The sequence below is a fragment of the Ornithorhynchus anatinus genome, chromosome 17 (genome assembly GCF_004115215.2).
Source record: "Ornithorhynchus anatinus isolate Pmale09 chromosome 17, mOrnAna1.pri.v4, whole genome shotgun sequence".
NCBI lineage: Eukaryota > Metazoa > Chordata > Mammalia > Monotremata > Ornithorhynchidae > Ornithorhynchus > Ornithorhynchus anatinus.
The window spans coordinates 16,937,824-16,951,634 of NC_041744.1; positions in this window are offsets into that span (position 1 = coordinate 16,937,824).

Genomic DNA, 13,811 nt, shown 5'->3' on the forward strand with positions numbered 1-13,811 from the left:
GAGCCCTAGTAAAAATAATACTACTATTCATAATGATAATAATTATAATAATTGTGGAATTTCCTAAGCACTTACTGTGTGCCAGGCACTCTATTAAACACTGGGTGGATACAAGCTCATCGGGTTGGACAGAGTCCCCATCCCATACGGAGCTCCCAGGTTCAATCCCATTTTACAGATGAGGTCACTGAGGCACAGACAAGTGAAGTTACCCAAGATCACACAGCAGACAGGTGAAAGAGCCAGGATTAGAGACCACTAATAATAACGTAATAATACCAATAGTAACAATAATTTAAAGAATGAATAATCACTGTGGTTTAACTGTTTCCTACCTATCAAGCACTGTACTAAACACTGAAGTAGAAATAAGATAATAAGGTCAGAAATAGTCCCTGTCCCACATGGGGCTCATGGTAGAAGTAGGAGGGAGATACGTTATCGAATCCTCATTGTACAAATGAGGAAATGGAGGAATGGAGCAGTTAAGTGACTTACCCAAGGTCACTCAGCAGGCAAGTGGTGAAGTTGGGTTTAGAACCCAGGTCTTCTGAGTCCCAGGTCTGTGCTCTCTTCACGAGGCTGCATTGAGGTTGATTTCCATGGAGTCTTGGAAGTGTCACTCCAATAATTCTTCCTTTAAAGAAGAAGGGAGTTCATTTTCTTCTTATTCGACGTCAGGCAGAGTCTGTCACTGGCACCCCAGTTTTCATTCCTCAGTTTGTTATTGCTCATCTTCCATTTGTCATCACTTTTCTCCAACCGATTGGCTCCTCCATTTGTATTTGTCACCAGTCTTGATGGTCCACCACCAATTGCCTTGGGGATTTGGGAGTTCTTTGCCTATCGGTGCTGCATTTATTGGACTTGACCCATCTCTCCGTAAACCCAGAAGGTACAGAAGTCTTGTTAAGCCTCTTTCTAGTAGTTACGGGCCTGCTCCACCTCACTCTGCCCCACCATGGATTGTGCGTGGGGCTACAAGCCGCTTTTTGTTTGATCCCTCAACAGTCCAGGGCACCTTGGCCGGACTCACTGGAGAACAATGAGATCGCTCTCTGCCCAGCTGTCTCAGCGGATCCAGGACATCTAGTATTGCCTCTGTTTTAAGCTTCCTTGAACACTGGACGGCCTGAGACACTGTTGGCCAACTCTTTCTCTTTACATCTCAGACCAGTCCTTTTCTGCTTATTTCCCCCAGTGTCCCCAGGGGAAAACTGGGTGTCCCCAGTACTACTCATACTATTCTGCATCAGAAGCAGCATTGCCTAGTGGATAGAGAACAGGCCTAGGAGTCAGAAGATCATGGGTTCTAATCCCAGCTCTGTGACTGGTCTGCTGGGTGACCTTGGGCAACTTCTCTATGCCTCAGTTCCCTCATCTGTAAAATGGGAATTAAAACAGTGAGCCCCAAGTGGGACAGGGACTGTGTCCAATCCAGTTATCTTGTACCTACCCCAGTGCTTAGAGTAGTGACTGGCACACAGTAAGGAGTTAACAAATACCACTGGTATTATTGTTATCAACATTATTCACTCTCAAAGTCCATCTGCTTGGCATGGATTCACTTTCGATTCACTGAATAAGTATGCTACAAATGATCTTTTCACCAAATACTCACTCTTGGAATCACAGAGACTCATAGTTGCCACGGAGGCCACCTGCCCAACACACAGGATTCCCAGTATCCCAGAGATGAGCCTCCTTGGGGGAGATGGAGAATCTGACAGAGAGGAAGAAGGAGATGCTCAGCAGAAGAACAGTCAGATGGACAGCAGGTTGAGGAATTCAGTTTAATTCAATCACATTTACTGAGCATTTATTATGTGCAGAGCACTGTGCTAGCCCTGGGGAGAGTACAATATAATAATAGACACATTCCTTACCCAGAATGAGCTTACAGTCTAGAGGGGGAGATAGACATCAATATGAATAAATTACTTACAGATATGTACAGAAGTGCTGTGGGTCTAGAAGGGGAGATGAATAAAGGGAACAAGTCAGAGGGACACAGAAGAAAATGGGAAAAGGGGAAAGGAGGGCTTTAGTCTGGAAAAAGGGTCTTCAGTTGGCAGCACCAGGACTGAGGATTCAGACACTCTGAAGTCAGAATCAAGATTTTTAATTTCACATTAGTAATTCCATCACGAAAAAATAGAGAAGGCCTTGAACCCGGAAAAGAGATGAGCAAAGCCTTCAGTGCTAACTGTTCATAGCCTGCCATACCTGCGCTCTGCCCAGCCTCACCTCTCCCTGGCTTCTGGGAGCGGCTGGGCGGGGTCAACTCCCAGTAGATCCCCTGCTGCTCACTCTCTGCACCCATGATCTTGTCACCCTTAGACCTTCTGTGCTGCTGAAGCTTAGAAGGCTTGGAATTTTTCAACTCTCTGAGGACCACCTGCTGCTCACAAGAGCCATCTTTTTTCTTGTGTTTCTGCGTTCTTCCCTGCTGCTGTTGAGATAATTTTTTTAATGTTGATGACTGAGTAGGTTACCTGCTGCTTGCTCAACTCTGTGGAGAAAAGGGACATGGGAGAGAGAATTCAGAGGTTCAGACACTAGATCTGATGTTGGGGAATTGAACCCACTGGAGAGGTGCAGGGAAAATCTTAGATGATGAAGGACCCAGCCCACATTTTCTGTTGCCTTTGGGGTGTCACGGGGATAGTTTATAAGATCCAGTGAATTCATCACTGTGAAGTACTGCCCTAAACATGGGGGAGAACATATGGGTACTAAAACAGTTATAGTTCACCATTCTCATCTATGAGTTGTAGCAATAACCTGGATGGGGTATCAAAAGATGAGGCTTTAAGAGATATTCCAGTTTTCCCCACTTAAAAGCCTTACTAAGGGCACAGTCAGGTGTAACCTCACTAAAATCTCCCTTGTCCCTCCCCAGTTCCTCCCCCTTCCAGCCCCTTCTTCAACTCTCCCATCTTTCCCAGCAGTCTCTCTAGTATCTCCTGCCTCTTCTTAAAATCCACCCTCTCCACCTGCACATCTGACCTCATTCCTTCATTCCTTATCAAAACACTTGCCCCCTCCTTTCTTCCCTCCCGGACTGCCATCTTCAACTGTTCACTCTCCAGTGGCTTCTTTCCCCCTGCTTTCAAACATGCCCATGTCTTCCCTATCCTAAAAAAACAAAACAAACCTATTTTAGCCCCACAGTTCCCTTCTGTTATCTTTCCATCTCCCTCTTACCATTCCTCTGGAAACTCCTTAAGTGAGTTGTCTACACCTACTGTCTCAAATTCCTCTTCTCCAATTAACTCCTGGACCCCCTGGGTTCAATCTGGGTTCCTTCCCCTTTGCTCCACAGAAGATACCCTCTTAAAAGTCACCAGTGATCTCCTTCTTGCCAAATCAAATGGCTTCTACTCCATCCTAATCCTCCTTGACCTCTCGGCTTCCTTTGACACTGTCAACCACCCCCTTTTCCTGGAAACATTATCCACCCTCAGCTTCGCTGATACTCTCCTGGATCTCCTCTTATCTCTCTGGCCACTCATTCTCAATCTCTTTTGCCGGTTCCTCCTCTGCCTTCCACCCCTAACTGTGGGGGTCCCTCAAGGTTCAATTCTGTGTCTCCTATTTCTCCATCTGCACCCACTCATGGATTCAACTACCACCTCTCTGTGGATGATACCCAAATCTACATGTCCAGCTCTGATCTCTCCCCCTCTCTGCAGTTTCACATTTCCTCCTGCCTTCAAGATATCTCTACCTGGATGTCCTCCCATCACTTCAAGTTTAACACATCCAAAACTGAAATCCTTATCTTCCCAAACCCTGGCCACCAATGTGACTTTCCCATCACTCTAGATGGCCCCATGATCCTTCCTGACTCACAAGCCCATAAGCTTAGCATTATCCCAGCTCTGCCACTTGTCAGCTGTGTGACTGTGGGGAAGTCACTTAACTTCTCTGTGCCTCAGTTACCTCATCTGTAAAATGAGAATTAAGTCTGTGAGCCTCACGGGGTCAACCTGATTACCCTGTATCTATCCCAGTGCTTAGAACAGTGCTCTGCACATAGTAAGTGCTTAAGTAATACCAGTATTATTGATTAGACTGTAAGCGCATCAAACGGCAGGGACTGTCTCTATCTGTTGCCGACTTGTTCATTCCAAGTGCTTAGTACAATGCTCTGCACATAGTAAGCACTCAATAAATACTATTGAATGAATGAATCCTCTTGACTCCTCTCTCTCTCATTCAACACACATATTCAATCCATCATTCAATCCTGTCGGTTCCACCTTCACAACATCACTAAAATCCACCACGTTAATACAATGATTTATACTATCCTGCCTTGATTACTGCATCAGGCTCCTTGCTGACTTTCTAACCTCCTCTTTCTCCCCACTCTGGACCACATTTCATTCTGCTGACCGGACCATTTTTCTACAAAAACATCAGGACATGTTTTCCTGCTTTTCAGAAACCTCCAGTAGTTGCCCATCCATCTCCTCATCAAATAAGAACTCCTTATCATTGGCTTTAAAACATTCAATCTCTTTATCCCTTCTACCTCACCTTCTTATCCTCCTACTACAACCCAGCCTGCAGACTTCGCTCCTGGAATGCTAACCTTCTCACTGTAACTCATTCTCTTCTATCTCGGTGCCGACCCGTTCCCCACCTCCTGCCTCTGGCCTGGAACGCCCTCCTTCCTTAAACCCCCATTAAAAATACTGCTCCCAGAGGATCTAGAGTGAGTCAGCCAGTCAATGTCCCAAGTTTCAAGTCCCAACCATTTGCATTTATTCAAAGTGCTTACTGAATGTCTATTGAGTGTAGATCACTATATTTAGCCCATCAGAAATTACTGTAAAAATAATAGCCACGGTGTCTGCCCTGCAGTAGTACTGTGGGAATAGATAGAGAAAATAATCATTGTGGTATTTGCTAAGCAATTACTACAAACCAATCACTGGACTAGGTGTGGAGTGGAAAAAATATAAGGAGATGGAACCCAGTTTCTGACCCACATCAGGCTCACAGTCACAGGGGGAAGGAGAACAGGTATCTTAACCCTTATCTTAACCCCAGTTTTACAGCTAGAGAAACTGAGAGACAGGGAAAACAAGTGACCTGCACAAGGTAAGTGGCAGAGCCGAGTCTAGAACCCAGTTATCCTGACTCCCAACCCATGCTCTTTCCATTAAAACATGTAGCTTTCCTAAAGAGAAGAACCAGTGCCTTAGTTCAAGTGAGACAAAGTTTAAAAGATAAAAAAGGAGTGATATAAATGGAAGTAAACAATATTTAACTGTAAAATCTAGAGAAATCCACTGAAGAGTAAACAATAGAAATTTAACAGCCTACATTTCAAGATGTAGCCAAATGCTAATGGTTTCTGGAGGGGTTGAGTAATTAGTGATTAGTAATGAAATGCATTAGTAATTAGTGATTAGTAATTAGTAATGAGAAGCAGTGTGGTGTAGTGGATAGAGTATGGACCTGGGAGTCAGAAGGTCATGGGTTCTAATTCCAGCTCTGACACTTGTCTGCTGCGTGACCTCGGGCAGCTCACTTCACTTCTCTGTGCCTCAATTCCCTCATCTGTAAAATGAGGGAATCTGTTAGCCCCACGTGGGACCGATACTATTTCCAACATGATTGGCTTGTAGCTACCCCAGTGCTTAGTACAGTGTCTGGGCCATAGTAAGTGCCTAACAAGTATCATCATTATTATTATTATTATCATCACTAGTGTTTGGAATCAAGTGGAGTTAATACCGTTTCTGAAGACCAACTTTCTTCCCCACATGAAGCACCAGTCATTGCAGTGAGAGCAGCAGCATTAATTAAACGTCTAATATGTTCAAAGTATTTGTTATTTAGCGTAAAAGGTGCAATCCCTGCCCTCAAAGAGCTTTCGGTCTAAGGGGTGAGAAAAGCAGACATAAATTGCTAAATCATACAAAAATACACAAAAGGTAAAAGAGTAAGAGTAGTCTTCCAAATGATAAAATCCAGAGTACACTCCATTCGCCTCTCAAGCCTGTTTTTAATCAGGCAATTTGTACAGATTTCTATGAGGAAATTATGGAGAAGTGTTCTACAGCATGAATTGGACTGGATAAAGCATGAGTTCTATCTGCGCAAATAGATGGGGGAGGTTCTGCCCCACTCCTTCTAACAGACCTAAGGTAGAAAACAGAATTGATTGTGGGTATAATTTAGCTATTAATGCTTAACTATCAATCACTGTCATTTATTGAGGACTTATTATGTCCGGAGTACTGTACTAAGTATTTGGAAGAGAACAATATATTAGAGTAGGTAAACAAGACCCTGACAAATAGGAGCTTATGCTGCAGAGTTGGCAACCTTTCCCAGTCTCTTCTCAGCTTTAAGCATCTGCATATTGCTTATGGAACTATCCTGTATCATTTGAGGCAATTCTACGCGTATCTACCCTGCGCTCAGAACAGAGCTTGGCACATAGTAAACGCTTAACAAATACCAAAATTATTATTATTTTTATTTATGCAGTAAAATAACACTGAACTTAACAGTAAAAGAGAACATAGTTTGTAACAATAATAGGGAAATTTGCTCTTAAAAAATTTTAGTCATAGTGTACCTTTGAGTCACCTACCCTCTAAACTGTTAAATTGGTTTGAATCAATGTTTTCCATAACACAGGTTTTCCATAATGAAGTTGTTCAGGTACACAACGCTAGCTTTATAGTATGACTACAAAAACTAGTAATAATAGTAGTAGATTGTGAGCCCGTTGATGGGTCAGGATTGTCTCTATCAGTTGCTGAATTATACTTTCCAAGCACTTAGTACAGTGCTCTGCACGCAGTAAGTGCTCAATAAATATGATTGAATGAATGGATAGTAAAGTTGTAGGAGCAGCAGTAGTAAAGTGCTTAGTCAGTCAATCATACTTATTGAGTGCTTACAATGTGCAGAGCACTTTACTAAGCACTTGGGGGAATACGATATAACAATATAATAGCACATTCCCTGCCCACAACAGGTTTACAATCTAGAGTGTAGCCCTTACAGTCTGCAGTCTAGGGCATACTGTGTGCAGAGCAGCAGCACTGGGAATAATAATAATAATAATAATTATAATAAGGATAATGTTGGTATTTCTTAAGCACTTACTATGTGCAGAGCACTCTTCTAAATGCTCGGATAGCTACAGGGTAATCAGGTTCTCCCACGTGAGGTTCTCAGTCTTAATCCCCATTTTACAGATGACGTCACTGAGGCCCAGAGAAGTGAAGTGACTTGCCCACAGTCACACAGCTGACAAGCAGCAGAGCTGGGATTCAAACCCATGACCTCTGACTCCCAAGCCCAGGCTCTTTCCACTGAGCCACGCTGGAAAAAATGCACACTGGGAATTAGACATGGTCTGTTACCCTTAGGGAGCACACTATCTAAAAACGTAATATGGGAGAAGGGACTGGTTGACAGGCATATACGGAGGGATGAAAGAATACAACACTAAAGAAATAGAAAAGACAAGGAAAATCAAACCAAAGAAAAATCAGTATTGTGATAAATCAATATATTATTGAGTTTATCTGATTCTTGGAAATTATTTGAGGGTATGTTTATTCTGAAGGAAGCCATGATTAGGCAAGGGGATCAGAGATAAGTAAACTGGTCACCATGGCACCGGCCAGTCCTCAGATTTCATTTTTCCCACCTATCGGAAGGCTTAATCCTCTGCCTTGTCATTCATTCATTCAGCGGTATTTATGGAAAGGATATTGAGAACAAAGTACTATGCTAAGCACAGAGACGATATGCAAGGATGAGAAAACGACCAGGTCCCTGGACCCCAATTTATGAATAAATGTGGCAGAACCAGAGGGAGTGATGAAACTATTTTCTGTATCCTCAATTCTGAATTGGAGTACCCGTGATCCTTCCTCAACCAACAGTTAAAATTTTCAGAATTATTTCAGAACTTTCTCTATTAAGCCCTCTACTCTGTAGAGCTTTCCTATTCAATCAATCAATCGATCAATCAGTCATATTTATTGAGTGCTGACTGTGTGTAGAGCACTTGTACTAAGTGCTTGGGAGAGTAGAGAAGCAGCATGGTTCAGTGGAAAGACCATGGGCTTGGGAGTCAGAGGTCATGGGTTCGAATCCCAACTCCGCCACTTGTCAGCTGTGTGACTTTGAGCAAATCACTTAACTTCTCTATGTCTCAGTGACCTCATCTGTAAAATGGGGATGAAGACTGTGAGCCCCATGTGGGACAACCTTATCACCTTGTATCACCTCCACTGCTTAGAACAGTGCTTTGCACGTAGTAATCGCTTAACAAATACCATCATTATTATTATTATTACAGTATAACAAGAAAACTGACCCATTCCGTCTCCACCATGAGCTTGCATTCATTAGGCTCTTTAGGCACAGTTAGTTTACAGATAAAGAGCTTAGGGCTTAGGAGAGAGCAAAATCATACAAAAGATTTGTACATATTCTTTATTAACCTATTTATTTTGTTAATGAGGTATACATCTCCTTGATTCTATTCATCGTGATGATGTTGTCTTGTTTTTGTCCATCTGTCTCCCCCGATTAGACTGTGAGCCCGTCATTGGGCAGGGATTGGCCTCTATCTGTTGCCTAATTGTACATTCCAAACGCTTAGTACAGTGCTCTGCACATAGTAAGCACTCAATAAATACTCTTGAATGAATGAATGAATGAAATAAGACAAAATTTGCCAAGCATATAAAATTGCGACGGACGTACCATGTACCTGCCCTGGGAGGGGCCCCTCTCACAGTGAAGGGTGGGTGAGGTTGTTAAGGTCACAGGGGCCTCTCAGAATCTCGGAATAATCCTGAGAGAAAATGCCCCAGCCAGTCCTGAATCCACAGCCCCGAGAGCAGGCAAGCAAGTCCCAATGTCCACACCTGACTATCCTGAGTGCACTGTATGGCCTGAGCCACTACTCACTCATGTGATGTTTCCCATTTGCAGGAAACTGTGACGTTGCTGATCCTTTAACATCCCTCCCCTTCCCAAACCACTCAGGCAGGGGACCTTTGGTCTTTGAGCCCTAAAGGTCCAGTGAGAAGGTGTCTGCCTCGACATCTAGATGAGCTTGTCCAAATTCAGATGCTCAAAAGGGAAAGCTCTATGGGGCCAGAATTTGGTAGAACAAGGCCAGACTGCCGGGCCACTTTCTCCCTCCAGCAACTTCTCTTCTTCTCATATCCGCCAGCCCCAATCCCCACTTTGTAGCTCAGGCTAGGATTACATTAGATTTACCTGGATGCTGTGCCAAGAAACTCCTGCCAGCAATTGCATCGTCACTCTCACCTGTTTGCATATATAGGTTGCCGTATCAGGAGGGTCAATCAAAGTTAGGCTAGCCCTGCATAGAGAGAAGGGGCAAAGGTCTGGAAGTTTTTAAAAGGTGGAAAACAACTCACACTTCTGCACCTATCGCAATACTGATATATGTATATATATATATATACATATATGTAGATATATAGTATTAGTGGAGAAGCAGCTTGGCCTAGTGGAAAGAACATGGGCCTGGAAGTCAGAGGCCCTGGCAATCCCTTGTCTGCTGTGTGAGCTTGAGCAAGTCACTTCACCTCTCTGGCCTCAGTTCCCCCATCTGCAAGATGATGATGATGGTATTTGTTAAGCACTTACTATGTACCGAGCAGTCTTCTAAGCGCTGGGGTAGATAGAGGGTAATCAGGTCGTCTCAAGTGGGGCTCACAATCTGAATCCCCATTTTACAGATGAGGTAGCTGACGCACAGAGAAGTGAAGTGCTTAAGTTAAGCACTTAACTAACTGCTCTGGACTGAGAAGCAGGGTGGCATACTGAAAAGAGCACGGGCTTAGGAGTCAGAAGACCTGAATTCTAATCCCAGTTCTGCCACTTATCTGCTGTGTGAACTTTGGCAAGTCACAGCTTCTCTGTGGCTCCTTTGGTCATGTGAAAAATGGGGTTCAATCCTTGTTTGCCACCCCACTTACACTGTGACCCCCATGTAGTACAAGGACTCTGTCCAACCTGATTAATTTATTATTAATAATAATAATAATGATGGTATTTGTTAAGCACTTACTATGTGCCAAAGCACTGTTCTAAGCACTGGGGTAGATATGAGGTAGTCAGGTTGTGCACCGATGGGCTCACAGTCTTAATCGCTATTGTAAAGATGAGGTAAACCAAGGCCCAGAGAAGTTAAATGACTTACACAGAGCTGACAAGTGGCAGATCCAAGATTAGAACCCACGACCTCTGACTTTCAAGCCCGGGCTCTTTCATCTAACCCAGTGTTTAAGACAGTGCTTTACGTATAATAGTAATGAATGTAGTATGGGCCTGGAGGTCAGAGGACCAGGGTTCCAATCTTGGCTCCACCGGTTGTCCTCTGTGTGACCTCGAGCAAGTCACTTAACTTCTCTGTGCCTCAGTTACCTCATCTGTAAAATGGGGATTGAGACGATGAGCCCCATGTGGGATTTGGCCTGTGTCCAAACTTATTAGTTTGTATCTACCCCAACACTTAGAACAGTCCCTGGCTCACAGTAAGCAGTTTAACGACTGCCACGAAAAAAGGACGAGCAGAAAGGAATTGATAATATTTCTTTGATTTGCATGGTTCGCCTTATGCTCTCTTGCCCCTGCCCCACATGTTTCTGTTGGGGGATGAAGTGCAACGAGGGCTGCGCTGAGGTGCAGCGAAGTTTATTTTCATTCAGGCATATTTATCGACTGCTTACTGTGTTCAGAGCACTTTTGTGCTAAGTGCTTTTGTGTTCTATACCCTCAGTAGCAAGTTATAAGTGGACTCAGGACTAGACTCCAAGTCTCCCGATTCTCAGAACCACTCCCATGTCCCCCACTAGACTCTTAAGTTCCATGTGGGCAAGGAACATGCCTACCAGCTCCACTGTATGTACTCTCTAAAGTGCTTAATACAGTACTCTGCACCCAGTAATTACTTAATAAATACCACTGATTGACCGATCGCCTAATGGTAGGGCTAACCATCACATATAGGAATACTAAGGGGGAGCCGCTTGCCTGGAATTTGGAATTATGCTACCTTGATTTTATTTAACGCCGATGGAGGCCTATATAATAATGTTGGTATTTGTTAAGCGCTTACCATGTGCAGAGCACTGTTCTAAGCGCTGGGGTAGATACAGGGTCATCAGGTTGTTCCACATTAGGCTCACAATCTTAATCCCCATTTTACAGATGAGGTAACTGAGGCACAGAGAAGTTAAGTGACTTGCCCACAGTCACACAGCTGACAAATGGCATTCGAACCTATGACCTCTGCCTCCCAAGCCTGTGCTCTTTCCACTGAGCCACGGACTAGACTATAAGTTCCTTGTGATCTACTTTAGTGTACTCACTGACTCGTTTAGAGAAGCACCGTGGCCTATTCATTGAGTTGTATTTAACTGCTTACTGTGTGCAGATTACAGAGACTATGAGCCTGGGAGTCAGAAGGACCTGGATTCTATTTCCATCTCCTCCACCTGTCTGCTCTGTGACCTTGGGCAAGTCACTTCAACTTCTCTGGGCCTCAGCAATCTCAACTGAAAAAGGGAGATTAAGAGTGTGAGCCCCTTATAGGGTGGTGACTCTCCAACCCATTTCCCTTACATCCACCCCGGCACTTAGTACTTTACCCGGTGTGTAGTAAATGCTTAACAAAAACCACAATTATCATTATGTACAGTGCTCTGCACATAGGCGATGTTCAATATACACTAGTGATTGATTGATCCCTTGATGGACAAGGGAAAGAGAATCAAGATTAGTCAAAGGAAGTGTTCGACTTGGAGAAGATGTGGGAGGAATCCAGAGTGTGGAAGCCAAGTGCTGGTTTTAAAGCCTTAACTCCATTATTGAGCATTTCTGCTGATTTCTATTTAGAGAATTTTCACACCAAAGGTCTAACACCTCAGGACCTACTAAGAGCTGAGCTCATGCTTCTGCTGAGGCTAGAACTGCTTTGTGGCTGGAAACAGTTGACTCAGTGGTGGGTGGCAATGTTACTTCTGACTAAATTTACTCTGGTTCTGGTGGCTGGTCAGAAACACAGAAATGGTGATTAGGAAGGTCTGAAATAGCTCCCAATCTGTTGCTTAGCTTTGGTAGAAACAATTTACAATAGAGGCAGTGACCAGTGTCAGGTTTTTCTGGGGTTTCCACATGCTCAGCAGCAGCTGTAACAATCACAGATTTCTAACCTTTTCACACAACCACAAAACAACCCAGGATACCTAAGCAAATCTGCCAAACAGCCCCAAGCCAGGATTACGCTGTGAAGTATTGATGAACTTTAGCTCCGCTCTCTCTCCCTCTTTCAGGAATACTGATTCCTTCTTTCTGGATTCAGGGACACTCCCACTTCCTCCCTTACTCCCAGGACTAAATTCAGCCCTCTGGCTAAGGGTTATAAGCGGAAAAAACACCTGATCACCCTTCACCCCTGGCTCCCATCAACAGATTGGGTTCTGTGGAATCCAAACCCAACTCTGTTCTCTCAGGCTATGACCCAAGTTTTAAATGTCTACTGTGGGTAGCAAATGTGTGTTTATTGTTATATTATACTCTACTAAACGCTTACTCTTCACACAGTAAGTGCTCAGTAAATGTGATTGACTGAGTCCTTGGACCTCTTCTGATTCAGAGGTAACGTGTCTGAGCAGTGGAGGAATCAGAGAGAATTGTGATTTCCCTTCTGTGACCTTAGTCTATTTTCACAAGGGACTGCCATCTCTGGTAAAAATGAATTCATACCCACCCTCCCCACAGCTGACAGAGGGGTTTCTTTCATTCTTTGTGAGAAACTCAGCTACTCTCAGGGGAGGAAATTTCTGCTATCCTCCCAAATGTATTAGGCCCACCATACTAAGGTCTTACTGCTTGAACTTTGGGTTTTATTCCACTCAGTGAATCAATCGATGGCATTTATTGAGTGCTTCCTATGTGCAGTTCACTGAACTAAGGGCTGAGGAGACTACAATACAACAGTTAGCAGACATGTTGCCCACCTTCAACAAGCTTACAGTCCAGAGGAGAGACAGGCATTTATATAAATTAGTGATTTATAATGTATATTTTAAAAATATGTACCTAAGTATGGTTAATAGTCAGAGAACTGTTATATTGTACTCTCCCAAGTCTTCAGACTCACTCCATGTTGAATGCTGAGCCATCAACACACCTCCAGCTATCTCAGCTCCTGAGGTCCCACCCTCTCTGTGTGGCTGGTCCAGGGCTGGACTGTGACTAATGTGTATGACTGCCAGGTGGCTAGTTTGAGTGATCCTGTGGCCTAGATACAGAGGTGTAAGGTATGAGAGCAGAAAGATGTGAAGAGGGACAAGAAGAAGGCAGAGAAGAAAGGGAGGGAGTTCTGAGTGGAAGGTAGGAAGTGAGAGAGGAACAGAATAATGGATGGTGGAGAAGGAAGCATGTTTTCTCAGATACCCTCTGCTAAAGTCATATCCTGTCTTTTCTCCAACTCCTTCTAACCCAAACCATCCCATCCTGCAGGCTTAGGCATCCACACCCACACTCAGTCAGAGGGCTGGGAGGTGGCGCTAGGCCATGGAGTGTAAGGAAGCTGTTGTTCATCCACCGGGACCTAAGCTGGAAGGTGCCATGCAGTACAGATCCCAGAAGACAGGCCATTACCTCATCTGTAAAATGGGGATTGAGACTGTGAGCCCATGGGGGACAGAGACTGTGTCCAACCTGATTTCCTTGTGTCCTCCCCAGCACTCAGTACAATACCTGGCACATAGTAAGCA